This window comes from Rhinopithecus bieti, unplaced genomic scaffold (genome assembly GCF_001698545.2).
Source record: "Rhinopithecus bieti isolate Rb0 unplaced genomic scaffold, ASM169854v2 scaffold_32955, whole genome shotgun sequence".
In the NCBI taxonomy this organism is placed as follows: Eukaryota; Metazoa; Chordata; class Mammalia; order Primates; family Cercopithecidae; genus Rhinopithecus; species Rhinopithecus bieti.
The window spans coordinates 792,419-810,788 of NW_016814423.1; the positions used below are offsets into that span (position 1 = coordinate 792,419).

General features: G+C 38.3%; 1 long non-coding RNA gene across 6 annotated transcripts in view; it reads left to right on the forward strand.

The window, feature by feature from the left end:
- The window catches only part of LOC108514144 (uncharacterized), a 56,062-nt gene that overhangs the window by 35,340 nt on the left and 2,352 nt on the right, over positions 1-18,370 (forward strand). For 4 of the 6 annotated variants that reach the window (XR_001881136.1, XR_001881137.1, XR_001881138.1 and 1 more), the window contains 6 exons: positions 1,449-1,475; positions 1,689-1,785; positions 5,470-5,594; positions 6,014-6,140; positions 6,997-7,083; positions 13,236-13,337. This is a non-coding gene — a long non-coding RNA (uncharacterized LOC108514144). Of the gene's footprint in view, positions 1-1,448; positions 1,476-1,688; positions 1,786-5,469; positions 5,595-6,013; positions 6,141-6,996; positions 7,084-7,183; positions 7,263-13,235; positions 13,338-18,370 lie in introns of those variants that run through there. The other 2 variants (XR_001881141.1, XR_001881139.1) reach the window with 2 other exon arrangements.

An 18,370-nucleotide genomic window follows, 5' to 3' on the forward strand; every position in this document is an offset into this window, starting at 1 on the left:
AATTATAACACTGCCCAACAGGACTCCGGGAAATTAGTCCTGGAGGTTTACAGTGCACCTTTCATGGGATACTTCATTTATCCTGCAGATGACTCAATGCCTAATTGTCCAGTCCTTGACCAGGCATCCTTCTTACTGTAATTTTTTTATTTCCATAGGTTATTGGGGAACAGGTGGTTTGGGTTACATGAGTAAGTTATTTAGTGGTGATTTGTGAGATTTTGGTGCACCCATCACCCAAGCAATATACACTGCAACCTATTTGTAGTTTTTTTTATCCCTCACCCCCTTCCCACCCTTTTCTCCTGAGTCTCCAGAGTCCACTGTGTCATTCTTATGCCTTTGCATCCTCATAGCTTGGCTCCCACTTATGAGTGAGACCATATGATATTTGGTGTTCTATTCCTGAATTACTTCACTTAGAATAATAGTCTCTAATCTCACTCAGGTCGCTGCAAAAGCCATTAACTCATTCCTTTTTATGGTTGAGTAGTAGTCATATATATATATATATATATATATATATACACACACACATACACACACACACACACACCCCCCACAGTTTTTTTATCCACTCATTGATTGATGGGCATTTGGGTTGGATTACTGTAAACTTCTAAAATACTGTCAGATGCCCTTATGGTACTTTTCAGACCTGTGACCACTACATTTCGTATCAAGACAACCACTTTCTAGGAGAACTCTGAATTGGAAAAATGTTAAGTTCAGGTGTGTTGGTCAAGTGAGACACAGAGGAGGTCACTCACCAAAGCACTTGAAATAACGTAAGCAGTGTATTTCTTACAGGTAAGGTTCACTGGGCACCATCTTAGGGTCTACCTGACACATCAGGTATTCTCCAATCTGCAAATTTCTCAGTCTTCACTTACTTTTTGTGAACTTGACTTTTTTGAAAAGTGCAGGTCAGATATTTTGTAGGTTTCCCCACAATATGAATTTCTCATGATTTCTCATGATTAGGGACATAAATACATTAAACCCATGCATATACGTTTGAAGGCAAGAAAATAAACATTATAGATATTAGAAATATAAACATAGAGGAAAATACAATAAACACAAATTAGAGAATAGCAAATAATTCACAGTAATAGCTACCTTCAGTGATTAAGGAAGGTGATGAAGCTAAGGAGAGGCACTAAGGGCCATCAGAAATATTGCCCATGTTTTATAAGATCAGCCGTGACTTGAAAGATGAAGAAACCTTAGAAACTGAAGAATGGTTTCAGGTTTACAGAACAGTTGTAAATGTGGTATATCGAATTTCCATATATCCCATGAAGTTTCCATTTTTATTAAATTCTTACATTAATGTAGGACATTTGTCACAACCAATCAATTTTATAGCACTATCATTAACTCCTCTTCATACTTTATTCATTTTTTTTTTTAAGTCTTCACTTAATATCCTGTTTCTATTCCAGGATCTCATCCAGGATACCTCATCACAGGTACATGTCATGTCTCCTTACAGTTCTCTGACTGTCACAGTTTCTCAGAGTTTCCTTATTTTTGCTGACATTAATATTACTAATGTGGGACTCGTCTGATGTTTCTCATGATAAGATGGGATTTGTGGGTGTAGGGGAGGAAGATCACAGAGGGAAAGTGTCATTTTTATTTATTTATTTAATTTTGAGACAGTGTCTCACTCTCTCACCCAGGCTGGAGTGCAGTGTCATGAGCTTGGCTCACTACAGCCTCCATCTTCTGGGCTTAAGGATCCTCCCTTCTCAACCTCCAGGGTGGCTGAGGCTACAGGTATGTGCCACCATTCTGGGCTAATTCATTGTTGTTGTTGTTGTTGTTGTTGTTGTTTGTTAGTTTTTTTGGCAGAGGCAAGGTTTCACCATGTTGCCCAGGCCAGGGTCAAACTCCTGGGCTCAAGGGATATTTATTTTTTTATAGAGATGGGGTCTCAGTATGGTAGCCAGGCTGGTCTGTGATTACAGGCGTGAGCCACTGTGCCTGGCCAAAAAGTGCCATTCTCATCATATCATATCATATACTAAGAGTGCAAACTATCAACAAGAGTAGACATTCATTATTGGCAGAATGTCTACAAATTTCTTTAAATTTTCACCATGAATGTGTCTATTCTCTTCCAATTATTTTATGTGTGTTTATTCATTTATATATGCATCATTTGTTTATATCATTGCCTAAATATGGATATTTATTTTACACTGCATATGTGCTAATTTTTTTTGTTGTTTTTTTTTTTGTTTTGTTTTGTTTTGAGACAGAGACTTGCTCTGTTGCCCCGGCTGGAGTGCAATGGCGTGATCTCGGCTCATTGAAACCTCTGCCCCTTGGGTTCAAGCGATTCTCGTGCCTCAGCCTCCCAAGCGGCTGGGATTACAGGCATGAGACGCTACACCTGGCTAAGTTTTGTATTTTTAGTAGAGACAGGGTTTCACCATGTTGGCCAGGCTGGTCTCAAACTGCATACCTCAGATGATCCACCCTCCTTGGCCTCCCAAAGTGCTGGGATTACAGGCGTGAGCCATGGTGCTTGGACGGTATTTTTTTTTTTAATTGCACAAACTGCTCCAGTGTTGGCTAGTGGAAGGTTTTTAAGTTGTCTCTTGTATCATTTTGAAATACCTCCATAATGAAAGTTTGATGTTGTTGTGTGGTTGGTTGGTTTTGTTGTTGTTTGGCATTTTCTTTAGTTCAGTCACTACTATATGCTCCAGTCTGTGTATTTAATTGTGCTCCAGGCTAATTGGGTAATTTTAGAATTTCTACTAATGTTTCCAACATCAGGTGACCTAATCCAGCACCATCTAAATGAATCCCCACTCATTCTCCTTTGTATGTAATCTAGCACTCTCCCTGCAAGCAAGCTGACATTGTTAATTTAATCATACTTCCTGAACGAGGTATGTTGCTATGTAAGAAAATACAAGTTGAAAAGGTCAAAATACTGTGTAATTCCATGTATATGACTCTCTTGAAAAGGAAAATGTGTAGTGATAGTAAAGAGTTCAGTGGTAACACGGGGCTTGGGAGAGAGAAAGGTGAAATCAGTAAACTACCGAAGATTTCTTTTGGGCAGTGGAATTACTCTCCTTGATACTGTAATGGTGAATACATTATCATGTTTTCCAAATCCTGAAGAACTTTGTAACACAAAGAGTGTACCTAAATTACACAAATTAAAAACTCTATTTAGTAGGTAACAGGTTTGCCTTTTCACAGTATTTTACCTTTTCCAACTTATATTTTTTCACAATATGCTTTTAGATTTGCCTTCACCTAATTTTTGTAGGACAGGTGAGTCACAGAATTGGGGGTTATCCTGAGAGGGTTATTAGCTTTGTCCAGGAGAGAATTTAAGGGCAAGTGGGTGATGTTAGACTGCAATATTTTATTGAATGGTACTGCTCCTAGCAGAGCATGGCTAACTCTTAATCAGTGTGTTCAGAGTTGGCAACATATAGGCCTCTTGGCAACTGTATTTATATGCATTCAAACCCACTTTTAATTATATGCAAATTGAAGGGCAGGTCAATGCAAATTGAGGCAGGAAAGGGACAGTGACTTCTAGGTTGTCTGCATGGAAAGGGGCAGTAACATCTGAGTTGTGGCCATGGAATTTGTAAACAGTTATGTGGTTGGTAGGAGTGTCTTTTTTTTTTTTTTTTTGAGGCGGAGTCTCACCCTGTCACCTGGACTGGAGTGCAGTGGCCAGATCTCAGCTCACTGCAAGCTCCGCCTCCCGTGTTTACGCCATTCTCCTGCCTCAGCCTCCCGAGTAGCTGGGACTACAGGCGCCCGCCACCTCGCCCAGCTAGTTTTTTGTATTTTTTAGTAGAGACGGGGTTTCACCATGTTAGCCAGGATGGTCTCGATCTCCTGACCTCGTGATCCGCCCGTCTCGGCCTCCCAAAGTGCTGGGATTACAGGCTTGAGCCACCGCGCCCGGCCGGTAGGAGTGTCTTATGTGAGTGACAAATGAAGACTGCCAGGGATCACATTTGCCACGAGGTACTGGCTTCTGCCAGTTTTTTCACTTTATCCTGTCTGGAGCAGATCTTGTTTTGGTCATCAAGGTTGTGAAACCAGAAAACAAGTCCTTCCAGTCTCCTACCTCATAATGACAAAAGACATTGGGCATATTTTCATGTGATTTTGGATATGACTATGGCTTTCTTTTGAGAATTGGCTTTTAAGATTTTGCCATTTTGTTTGTGATATTTGCCTTTTTAATTTTGAATTGTAAGACATTGCATATTCTGGATAATAGACCATTATCACCTATGAAATTTGCAATTTTCAGATATTTTCTGCCATTCTTTGGGTGCCTGTTTATATTTGTTGGTGGACTTTAAATTGCAAAAGTTTAATTCTAATGAAGTTTAATATTTCTATATTTTCTTCTTTCCTTTGTGCTTTCAGTGTCATATCTTAAAACATTGTTTAACCAGAGACCACAAAGATGTATTCCTATGTTCCTTTTTATGGGTGGGGCCTGTTTAGCTCTTATATTTAGATGGATGATCATTTTGAGTCTATTATGTTTCTGGTGTGAAGCAAGAGTCTAACTTGCATGCGGAGATGCACTTGCCCCAGAAACATTTGACAATAAAATTTTGCTTCATACCTAATTTATTTGGCCACATTATAAAAGCATTTCACCGTAAATGTAAGGATTCATTTTTGAGCATTATATTCTACTCCATTGATCAATACATATATCCCTATACTAGTACCACAAGTCGTGATTACTATTACTTTGTAGTAAGTTTTGAAATCAGGAAGCGTATGTCTACTATGGAAACCCTTTTTGTCCTTCTCAAGAGTATTTTGACTGCTCAGGATCTATATTATATATAATTTTAGGATGACCTTCTAAATTTAGGGGAAGGTAATGCCACCTGAGGTTTTGAGAGAAGTTGCGTTAATTCTATAGATCCATTTGGAAAATACCACCTAGCTAACAATATTAACCCTTCTAAGCAATGAGCATTCAAAGATTTTCTTTTATTTTGTTCAATATGCATTCTACAGTTTTTAGTGTACATATTTTGCGCTTAATTTGATAAGCTTATTCCTAAGTATTTTTGATGCCATCTCAATTGGAACGCTTTTCTGAGTTTTGTTTTTAGATTGTTAATTGCTAGCATCAAGACATTTAAAATATTTTATATTAACATTATATACTGCAAACTTTTTTGAACTCATCTTTAAATTCTAAACATATTTGATTAGAGTCCTTTGGACTTTTAATACATAAGATCATGTCATTTGCAAATAGAGTTTGACTTCCTTTCCATCCTAGAAACATTATATTTATTTTTTGAATGAATTGCCCTGTCTACATTCTCCAGTACAATGTTGCAAACAAGTGTCAACAGTGGAAATATTTGACTTGTTTCTAATATCAAAGAAATTAGTGAAGCTTTCGGATACTTATAATGATATGTGAGTTTTTCACAGATGCTCTTTGAAATGAAGAAAGTTCTCTTATCTGCCTAACTTGCTGCGTGTTTTTATAATACTGAATCTGGGAATTTTCAAGTGCTTGTTTCACACCTTTACCATCACCTAATTTTGTAGGACAGGTGAGTCACAGAATTGGGGTTTTTCCTGAGAGGGTTATTAGCTTTTCACATTAACCTTTGAGATGATTGTGTACTTTTTATTCTTTATTAATATAGTGTATGACATTAATTGTATCATATGTTGAACCAAATTTGCATTCCTGAGGTAAATACCCTTTGCCATAGTGTATAATACTTTCTACATGTTGCTGATTTCACTTGATATTTCCCTGGTGATTTTTGTCTCTATATTTATAAGGCATATTGGTCTTCATTTTCCTTATTTGAAATGTCTTTGCCTAGTCGTTCAATCAGGGTAAACTAATCCATAATATACAATGGTAAGTGATCTATTTTCTACTTATTTATTATTGTTGTATTGTTTTGAAATATGTTTGATAAATTAGTATTAATTTTAAGTGATTTTAATAACACACCAGTGAGTTCCTGATGAGGACGGGGAAGTGAATTCTAAGAACAATCATGTGAGTTTGGAAGGAGACCCTTCCCCAGCTGAGCCTTAGCCTGGGCCATCACCTACATCTGGACCGAAGACCCAGAGAAACTGTGAGTAGTATGTGTGTGGTTTTGAGCCACTAAGGTATGTAGTAATTTGTTATGCACCAAGTAGTAAGTAATATACCTGACAGTAATTGTAAGGTGGTATTCTGGATTAGATCCTGGAACAGGTAAGTATATCATTATTAGAAAACCTGGTAAAATATTAAGGAAGTTTGTAGATCACTTAATCGTCTTGAAAAACAGTTAAATTCTGTTTTCATGAATATGCTATAATAGATATTAGCATTCTAGTTAGCTGAATGGTATATCAAACTGTCTGTACTTACCTATGTGCCTTTGTGTAAATCTGCAGTTATTTCAAAATAAATATGTTTTTAAGATTTTTTTTTTTTTTTTTTTAAAGTAAGCAAGTAAAGACATAAGCAAAAAACTTTTGCCTCCAGATACAAGTGGGCATCTAGGGAGAGAATAGCAAACTAGCTTTTCTTATCTAGGCAGCATTCGAAACCCAGGCACCACTGCTTCAGGAAGGTACCATTAAGCTCCAAGAACTCTTATCCTCCTTCTCCTTCCCCACTACCCAGTCATTAGTGTCAGCATCCACTTCTTCAAAAAAAGATGCCTGTTTTTCACGTATCCCAGAAAGCCCCATTTTAGGACATCATTTAGCAGAGTATATTCAGGATCCCACTAACCTTTTCAGAAGACATGACTTCCAAATGATATAAGGGAAAAATAAGAAATATCAGTGACAGGGAACATAAATCGTATGTCTGCATTCAGGATCATGTTTTCTTGGTACAGAGATTTCTTCTTCAAGTTATCAAAAGATAACTTTACTTTCAAACCTTTCAGAAAACCTGTTCTAATTTAGTTCTCTTCATTCTACATTTTCCATCAGGAATTGTTCAGGACCATGCACTCTGTTGATACTCACATGGTGGAATTATGTTTCTCTTGGCCAACCCTAAAGGTATCAAAATAGCAGGTAAGCAGAGTACAAAAAATATTTCTAATAAGTTAGTTTAGGTCATTCCCTGCTTCCAGAGGCCTGGGAATAAATCTTTACAACAGGTTTTTTTTTGCAGGTGAATGCCACTGAGTGATATATACATGTTGCGCACAAGAAGAGAAATCTCAGTAGGCAAAAAAAAAAAAAAAAAAAAACAGTGTACAGCATATCTCCAGCCCTCCATGCAGTGATCTGAGAGACAGAAACAGGCTGGCTGATGACTCTGCGTGTGTACTGGCTGCCCACTAATTCTCCACACAGCTTCCTATTAAGAGGCATAATAGCAGCAGAGTTGTTTTCAGAAACCATGCCTAAAGGCCTCCAAAGCCATGGAACTACGTATTGAACTCCCATTGACATCCACAAATCTTGAATAGCATGATGTCACAGGCACAGATGACAAAGTGCTGAACACTGAGTCCCCAGACAAACTTTAACTGCATGGAAGATATGATTTCACCCAGTATCCTAAATCAACAGTTTTATAGAGGCTGGCCTGGACACCACAAGGCTACAAAAGATGCTATTGTAAGCAAACCAAATTTTTAGACCACATTATGAGGCAAACCCAATGCTCTCTCTCCACACTCTAACCTGATAAGAAGATTGAGTTCAAGGAAGGAATGTCTCATATATGTGATGGCATGACTTTGTGTTTACTTAATTCAACCTTCCTGGAGTCTAAAACTCTAGGTGAAATTTCAGTCAAGCCCCTTAACTATGACTGTATGAGTTTTTTCTTCACTCAGTGTATTCATGAGGAGACACCAAAACCGATTCCAATATCCAAGTACCCAAAGTAGAGTTGACCAGAGTAGCAAAGTGACAGATCAAAATACCTTATAAAGACCATTATGCATTTACTTCTGCAGTGACTAATCATAAAGTGATTTCTGCAATCACCAGTCATGTGATTAAAAGGACAAATGTGAATGAAGAAAAAGATACACAAATGTTACAGCTGAAAGAATGGACTTTGTAATGAAGTTTACAGGAAGCATTGCTCATATTTCTAAGATTATAGTTTAAAGTTTCAAAATACAGCTTTTCCTAGGTCTTTAGAGAGCTACCATTCCATGAATTTTTAAGATAACTCTTTACAATTTTCATCTTTGTCCTCAATGGATTTCTTAAACCATGGTTCATAGAACTGTATTTCCGTATATGACATAAGAATTCTAGTACTCCACTAATAACTCTAATTTGTCTAAAAAATAGGTAGAATATAAATGCCATTTATAAATTTATGTGATAAGATTTAAGCATATTTCCTCAATAACAAGAATATAGCCAATGAGCCACCATTATTTAACACTGAGAAACGAACAGTCACAGAGAAAACAATGTATTCCATTCATCGTAGAGTGCACATTTTCACATCTGTGAAACACAGATGCATCTTAAATTTGATAGTGTTGAAACACTATTGACGAGAAGGCAGTCGTCATGTGATTGTCCTCGTTTACCTGTATATGAGCTTGGTCTGCAGACCTCCTGTCAACATTTTTGGGCGATATCATCAACATCCACATCAAATCTTGCATAGGAGGATTCAGAAGGTTGAAAATATAAACTCGCAGGAGCAACATAGGAATTTCACAGGAAATACAGCATCACCCAAGCTTCAGATTAGCACAGATGATGATAACATGGGGAACATCATGAGCAAGATGAAATGAAGAGTGATTCAGGAGAGTTGGATCTGGATGAGCAAAAATTTAGGAAAACCTTTGTTGGTGTATTTTCCTCATATGTCCCATCCCGTGTAATCATAGGAGTGACAAAAGACAAGCAAAATATCCACATGTATATGTCTTGAAAACAGCTTTTTTTCCCCAATAATTATGATATAATGATGATATTATTATACAATGTATTTCCACATGATAAAAGTATTAGTTTCATTGTTAGTGGTTTTGTTCTTTTATTCTGATATAGGAAATAGTGACACGTTACAACTGATGCCATCAATACATGTCACAGTTGATTAGAATATTTATTTTTCAGGGTTAGTGTAGGCTTGGTAATATACTACATGCTTTATATGTTATCATTTCATACAATCCACCTGCCATCTCAGGAAGTAAGCACTATTCCCACTCCTCTGATCCATTTCTAAATCTGAGGTAACTCTCAACAGGAGAGGCCTGAAGGCGCTTGAGTTTGATTCCGTATGCCCCAGAGTCTCTGCTCGTATCAACGACGTAGAATAAGTTTTGTCTTATATGGTAAATGCTTTTCAGGTCTAGTTTCAGACAGCTTAGCCTACCTCGTGGTCTTGAAGTTATTTTCCTGAATTGTGTTCTGTATGCTATAAATATTTTTATATTTTTGTCTATGAACCAACTATAATTTTGTGTGTAATGTCAGGTCGTAGGTCAGACTTTAATTTCTCCCTGTGGATATTCAAGACCCTGGAACATTTTAATAAAAATCTATGTTTCCCCCATGCATCAACTTAAATATATGCTTGTATATGCATATGTCTGTTTTCATTTTTAAGTTATTGGTTGTTTATTATATATCTGTGCAAATACCACACTCTTATTATTAAGAGAGTCTATTTAGCCCAAGAATTTTCTCTCTAGCAATTGTTCAGTTTTTCTTTTTTAAGAGATAATTTTGTTTGTCACGCCAACTGGGGTACAGTGGCACAAACATAGAACACATTCTCTGTCTGAGCTGCTGAACTCAAGAGATCCTCCCCGCTCAACCTCCTGAGTAGCTGGGACTACAGGTGCAAGCCACCATGCACAGCTAATTTTTAAATATTTTTGGTAGAGAGAAGGTCTCTCTTTGTTGCCCAGGCTGATCTAGAACTCCTGGCAATCCACCCTCCTTAGTCTCCCAAAGCATAGGGATTGCAAGCGTGATCCATTGTGCCTGGCCCAGGGCCTGTTGTTTTAACCACTGAGCTGCTCTGTGATGAGGTGAAAAATGTTCAGACCTGCGTGCCTTGCACCTACACCAGTACTTTCAGCTGTACTTTGAATAAGGCTGTGGATATACAACTTTAGAACATTGCTGTTGACTCTTAAATCTCTAATGTCCTTGTGATCTTAGGCAATCTCCTAACACCACTACCCACTTTATGTATTTAATATCTTTGACAGCAGTCAGTGGTGTTGAAAACCTGGAGAGGCAGCCCTGACTGCCTCCTGCCCTGCTGTAGATGATCCTGTGAACAGGGTCCCCCTCCAGACCACGCCCAACAAAGGCAGGTTCACAGGGGAGCCTCTGAGCTCAGAGCCTCTCTGGGGGCTCTGCACGCACAAGGACAGCAGCTCCCAGTCTTGGCTGTGGGGTGAGATAGGGAATTCAAGTCTTTTTAAAAAGGCTTGAGTTTGTTCAAAAACGATTCTGCTTGCTTACCAATGACTTTAGATTTTATATTGTGCTATTTCTCCTTTGTTTTGATTTAATTTGTTGTGCAAATGTCTTAAATGCTTGTGTATAAATATTCTGGGTTGTTTTGGTCATATAAACATCCTCTAAAACCAAATGTTTATTTTTGTATTGTGTATTTAAGGCCTTTATTTTCTGTTTTAAAATGCATTTATAATTATTTTCAATGAACCATATCAACTATTTTCATCTTTACTCCTGTTTCCCTTTCATAAATTGAATGTTAATATCACTTTTATTAGCAACGACAGACGTTACACATTCTCTGCTTTATGATTTTCCAGAAATTTCCTCTTAAATAGCTCTGGTTAGAAAGAAGGACAGAAACTATTCTGTAAGCCACAAGGCAGAATTGTCCCACATTGAAAAGATCTTCTTATGCTTAAAAAGATCTGTCAGACTTTCTATTCTATGGCTTAGTTTGCTGTACATGTGAAAGGTTAACAAGGTGTTGATTTGTGTGGCAGTAAAGTTAGACTTCACATCTGAACACAAAGAGCAACCTATTCTTAACTATGCAGGTGTGAACTTCATATGCAGGTGTGAACTTCATATGCAGGTGCGAACTTCATATGCAGGTGCGAACTTCATATGCAGGTGCGAACTTCATATGCAGGTGCGAACTTCATATGCAGGTGCGAACTTCATATGCAGGTGTGAACTTCATATGCAGGTGTGAACTTCATGGTGCTCTTTCGTTTTCTCCTTGTACAAAAGATTTAGGCATTGACTGGACTCCATAATTCCTTCCACCTCACCTCCATGTACGTGTACGTGACAGTTCTCTGTACGGATCACCCATTCTATTAGATATGAATTCTTTTCTTATTTCTGATGAGTGATTATTAAACTCGTTTTTAGTTCTCAGTGATATAAAAAATACCAGTTAGAAAACGTGTACATCATGGGCTGTAATCAGAAAATATTTTTGTGCCGTTAGCTTATAAAAAAGGAATTTCAGTCTTTTATTTATTATCATTTTCATCCAACTTAATAGTCTCAAAAGGTTTTCATACTTGTGCATTTTTTAGATTTTACTTTTGTTGTCTTAGTCAAAACTTAGGCAAAGATTGGAGACATTTGTTCAAGATGTGTGAGACATGAGCAATCAACAGAGCAAAAGCACTGATATTGTATGGGGACTTTTGTTCTATATTAATAGATGGGCACTTGTTCTGCTAGGTATAGCTGCAGTCAAGGTCTATAGGCTTTAATAGTGTAAACAGAAAATTTCATTTACAGATCCTGGTTTAAAAAAAAAAAAAGAAGTGCCCCTCATCTGTTATATTATAGTCTGGTACCATTTTGCTACAGAATGTAGGTTCCGCAGTGGACACTTGTAAAATCAAATAATAAACAGAAGGGTGGGAAAAAGAAAGTGACTTTATTCCAGATTTTAAGCAATGGGGAAGGGCTAGATTCATATCTCAAGGAGCCACTTCAGTTTTCGTGGCAGAAAGCAGGATTGTAAGGAGAAATTTTGGTATACAGGACATGCAGAAGGAATGTGGAGGTGCAGGGTCTACATGACTTGCTAGAGGACTTATCTGTAATCATGGGTCATCCATTAGCCTGGCCAGCATCATTCAAGACAGAGTCGGGTTGTGGATTAACTGATGTCTTGAGACAATCTGAAGCATGCCTGTTTTGGTTCAACATTTGGTAATTTCTAAGCAAACACATACTTAGATAAGCTGGCAATGCTTGCTGGTGGTCTCCCTGGTGGAAAGGACGGAGAGGAAAAGGTTATATTTGCATTTCTTAAGGAGCTAAATAACAGGTGAACATACAGGGGAAGAAAAAGACAAGGATAATTTTTAGAAAAATGGGGTACTCAGTTACAATTTAACTTAATTTCACTGCATATAGAGAGTAACCCTATACTACATAGCCTGTGGCATGTACATAGTGAAAAGCAGAGAAAAGTATTTCTCTAATATTAAAGAAACTGGATATTTTTAAGGGAAACCGATAGAGGTGGAAAACTTTATTGGTTTCTCCTACTTTAGGTGATGAACATGCTCTACTCTTGTAAGTAGAAAGCTATATTTTAATTGTTTTATAGTGCAGTGATTTTACCAGCAACAACTAACCAGGTAACATAGGAAAGACAGGTTGGTGTCCACATAGGGTGATTGAATCTACTTAACGCATCATTTGCTTCATTTCTAAGCAACAGCCATCCCTTCATCCTTGGACTTGTTGTAAGATCACTGAGTCATGAAAAGCCTTGTCTTTTTGCAGTAGGAAATTAGATGAAAGGGTGAAGGTAAAGTTCATTCAAATTACTTCTCTTCGTATCTTTGCTTTGTGTTTCTGTACCACTCCTGTACTCCTGTGAACCATGTCCCAGTGGAATAATGATGGCACCATAGTCCAGCCTGCATGGGTGTAGGCATGAGTGCTCTCTCCTGTTCTTACCACTGCACGTGGAGAATGGCTTCGTGAAATTAAGCCACTTTGTTCCTCAGACTCTCAATTCCATCTTCTCACTCAGGGTATTTTCTAGAGTCTGTGCCCCACCATAGCCTGGAAATTCTTCCCAGGCAGTAACCTGAGGCAATAGTAACCCTTATATCATTGTTTTGCATCTCTCAGATGTCATTGTTTGATGTGCGCCGTCTTGCAGCCCATCATTCCAGATAAAGTGTCCATTTTTACGTGTGATAAGCCATATCTAATCCCAATAAATTTTTCCACAACATTTTGTTTCATTCTTCCAGCAGTTACTCTATCATTACTGGACCACCCTCTATGGATCTCGTTGCCCATATGAAGCTGAATAAGGAACAATGTGCGTCACACTCACAGAGAAAGATGGACAAGTGAGCTGGCCTTTGTATCACTAAAGGGAAAGTCAGATTGGTGAAGACATAATGTCTGTAGTGTCTCGTTGGGAACATTCACTGTATGTCAATGAATCAAAGACGTAGAAGGATCTCAATAATATCTCCGTCACACTATTATACACATAAAAGACTTATTTATACTTACTGAAAAAGTCCTTTTAGAATTTTGAATTTACAAGTTTTATTCATATAAAATGAAAGTAATATTGAAATTATAAATTAAGTCACACATATTTTGGTATTCTGATTATGGTTATTCTGAATTAGCTTTTTACCCAGAGCTATAGAAACCTTAACAACACCCTGTGTACCTGAAGAGATATGGGAAAGGCACACTTTTTCATAAAAAAAGAGGCTGTACCATGGTGGGATTTGCACCTTTCTTATTGATACCCATTCTGGTAATTTTGATGATGGTGATCTTATGAGAAGTTGACGATATAAAATTTCAGGATGTATTCATCCATGTGCTGAAAAGTTGAATCATGTCATGGCTTATGCAAGTCTAGCAGTGACAGTGATGAAAAGCAGCAAACAAACAAAAAATCTCGCACACATAGTAACACATAGTAAAATTGATGAAATATGGTAACTAATAAAGATTTTGCAGTATTCACCAAAGGAGCCATTGCTAAATCTTGGTGAACAAGAATATTTTATTTAAACTAAGAGGGCAACACTGTCCAGAAGGACCAAGGAAGTACGGATAAGCCAAGAGGAGCAGGTCCCCTGAGAGGGTCTCTAGAGTGGATTGAGGATGGGGAGGCTAGAGAAGAAGCTTGGTGGTGGGGGAGGACTCAGGACTCACATCCTGTCATGAGAACAGAAGAGAGCAAAAGAAATGTGGTCATCTTCATGTTCAAACCTACTTCAAATTGAGAGAGAGAGTTTCTTGGGAAGTAGACAAGATTATAGGTGAGAGGTGTTTGAGAGGCATTAAATCCATTGGTGAAATTCAATATGAAGGAGAATCTTCTGTGTTACTTATTGTCCACTACATGCGTGGGGCTCACAGGGGAATGACATAGACAACGTTTCCAAAATCTCCAATATTTAAACCTAGTGGGGATTCAGAAAACTTAACAGAAACTAAACTGCAAGTGGAAGAGTTGCGCTTGGGACCTCACAGGACAGGCATCAGACCTAGGATGAGATGGACAATGGGGGCTTCCAGGAGGAGGATCATTTGGAGGAGATGCTGGAGAGTGAGGTGCAGTGAGTCCACCAGACGGGAGGGAAAAGGAAGAGGAAAACGTGTGTGTGTGGCACAGGCCAGGGCAAGAGAAGACGACAGTGGACTGGAAGGAACACTGGGATCAGTAATACGTGAGGAGGCAGGAGCAGGAAGGGCTGACCATGGAGGGACTGGTAATGATTGAGGGGCAACTTTTCTCCCCGGACATTACACATGTTCACATGCCTGTCTCTGCATGTTCTCTTACATGTTCTTTGATATTCTCATACAAAGTTCATGATGTCCTCATGTCTCTGAGATTGTAACATGTGATATATATGAATTTATTCCCATATATATGTATATATGGGAATGTGTGTGTGTGTGTGTGTGTGTGTGTGTGTGTGTGTGTTTGAGATGGGAGTTTCTCTCTTGTTGGCCAGGCAGGAGTGCAATGGTACAATCTCAGCTCACTGCAACCTCCACCTTCCGGGTTAAAAGGATTCTCCCACCTCAGCCTCCTGAGTAGCTGGGATTACAGGCGCCCACCACCATGCCCAGCTAATTTTTGTATTTTTAGTAGAGATGGGGTTTCACCATGTTGGCCAGGTTGGTCTCAAACTCTTGACCTCAGGTGATCTGCCCGCTCGGCCTCCCAAAGTAAGTGCTGGGATTACAGGCGTGAGTCACTTTCCCCAGCCCCCTTTTATATTTATAGCAATTGTTATCAACCTGAATATTTAGTGGTGGATTGTTTACATTAATATATTTAAAACTTAGTAAATAAAATTACTTCACTTAGTACACCTTTATTTCATCACGTTTCAAAGCATCTGCTCATTTTAAGGGAGAGTCACGTCTGCAAGCAAGCATTGTCAGGGCTATTGTGTTTTCTTTATTAATTTTGGATACTTCTATGTTCTGGAAACTATTAAGCTATCAGTATTCTTTTAAACAATATTGTTGCTTCATCTTTTACTTTGTTTTTACTTATCTTGCGATAGTATGTCTTTTTTGCTGCTTGTTTTCCGTTTGATTTTCTCTCGTTCTCCTTTCCTATGCTGGAAACTTAGATGATGAAATTTAGTCTTTCTTTCAAACATACGTCTTCAATAGAATCTCCTTTAAACTCTACTTCTGTTACATCTATTAATTTTGTTAAGTTTTTTTCATTGCTATTTGGGTCAAAATATTTTTAATCTTGAGATACCTTCTTTGGGCCATGTTGTGTATCGAAGTGTGTTGTTTAATCTCCATGTATTTGGGGATATTTCAGTTACCTTTCTGTTACTTACTTCTAGATTAATTTTCTCTTGGTCTGAGAGCAATCATTGTGTGATTCCTATTCTTTTAAATTTAATAAGTGGTGTTCTAAGTCCTATAATATGGTCAGTCTTGCCAGTCTTGCAGAGGGATCCTTATGGGCTAGGGAAGTGTGTATATTATTCACATCATTGGAGTTAGTAGTTTAAAGATATAAGTTATATTGAGTTGACTGATTGTGTAGTTGAGTGATAATTTGCCCTTGCTTGTATTTTACCTGCTGAATGTGTTGAATTTTGATAGAGAGGGTTGATGTCTCCAACAATAATAGTGGACTCATCTCTTTCTTCTTCACATTCCCCCATCACCTAATTTAACACACCATTTTTAGGCTTATACCTATTGAGGAGAGTTATTTTTCTTAGAGAATCACCCCTTTTATCCTTAACTTATGCCTGTCTTTATTCTTCATCATTTTATTTGCTTTAAAGTCTGCTCTGTTGGAAATTAATATCTGTGCACTTATTTTCTTTGATTAGTGGAGTATGTTATGTTTATCTCTTCATTGTTAATCCATGTGTGTCTTTATATTTAAATTGGCTTTCTTATGTAGTTGGGCCCTGTTTTTACATCTACTCTATCTGTGTTTTATAACTGGTACCTTAAGAACCCTGACATTCAAAGTGATTATTGGTATAGTTGGAATCATATCCACTGTATTTGTTACTATCTTCTAGTTCTTGTACTGCCTTTGTTTCTATTTTTCTCATCCACTCATTTTCTTCCTTGTGTGATTTTCATTCAGCATTTCATATGATTTCATCTTTTTTTCTTTCTTAGCATGTAGGACATATTTCTTTTACACTATTTTATTGGTTACCCAAGGTAATAAAAACTTCTGTTTTGTATATTCTTAATTGATCTTACATATAACACTTTTTGTTTGTTTGTTTGTTTGTTTTGTTCTGTTTTGGGACAGAGTCTCACTCTGTCGCCCAAGCTGGAGTGCAGTGGTGCAATCTCAGCTCACTGCAACCTCCACCTCCCGGGTTCACACCATTCTCCTGCTTCAGCCTCCCGAGTGGCTGAGACTACAGGCGCCCACCACCACCAGCTAATTTTTTGTATTTTTAGTAGAGATGGGGTTTCATGGTATTAGCCAGGATGGTCTCAATCTCTTGACCTCATGATCCACCCGCCTCAGCCTCCCAAAGTGCTGGGATTTGATTACGTGCATGAGCCACCACGCCCAGCCATAACAGCTTGTTTAAAATAAAAATAACATATGTATATGATTATATATGCATAAGTATAAGGTATACATACACATATGTATATACATATACATACATATATGCACAAGTCTTTTTACATGTAAGTGAAATGAAAGATAAAGATACAAGGGACAAAAGAAAGAAATACAAGAAAAAGGAGGAAATAATTAGGACTATTCTGTTAATACAAGGTTGTCACTCTACTTCTGAAGTGATACACTCCTAAATGAAAGGGGCTCAGATTAGTGCTAACTGTAAATCGCAACCACCAGGGAAAGCTACTGAACCAAGGGCATCAATTCCTTGCTGCCTGTTGGACTGAGGCTGCATTCAGTTCCTTCCCATGCTGGCTTCTCCCTCATGGCAGAATGTGCCATCAAAGCCACCAAGGGAGAGGTTTTGCAGCAAGACAGAAATCACAGGCTTGGGGAACATGATCATCCAAGTGACATCCATCACATTGTAGTATTCTTTTGACTCAAAGCAAGTCTCAGGTTCTCCCTAAATTCCCAAGGAAAGGATTAGAATACCGGGTTGTGTACACCAAGTCATGAGGGTCACTGTGCACCATCTTAGAGCCTGCCTCCAACATTAGGTCCTGCCCGATCTGTAACAGGCCCTCAGTCTTCACTTATTTTGCTGACCTTGACCTTCGTGAGAACAGGTCACATATTTTGTACAATGTGTCAGTCTGGATTTCTCTGAAGTTTTCTCATAATTTTGATGAGCAGTATAGACAGACAAACACATTATTATCTACTTGTGAAGACAAGAATCACTGAACAAGACATTATTTGCAAATGCAAATTTAGAGAAAAAAACTTGAACAATTTGTGAATGGAAAAATGAAAACTTAAAACCTTCACTAGGATAAAAAAAGAAGAGGATAGATATGGGAGATGCGTACATGGTACACAATATTGATAACCTTCTACTTATTAAACTCAATGGTGTACTTTAAAATATCTATTTTAGAATAGTTTTGCGTTTACAGAACAGTTAGAAATAAATACAGTGCCGGGCGCGGTGGCTCAAGCCTGTAATCCCAGCACTTTGGGAGGCTGAGACGGGCGGATCACGAGGTCAGGAGATCGAGACCATCCTGGCTAACACGGTGAACCCCCGTCTCTTCTAAAATACAAAAACTAGCCGGGCGCGGTGGCGGGCGCCTGTAGTCCCAGCTACTCGGGAGGCTGAGGCAGGAGAATGGCGGGAACCCGGGAGGCGGAGCTTGCAGTGAGCTGAGATCTGGCCACTGCACTCCAGTCCGGGTGACAGAGCGAGACTCCGTCTCAAAA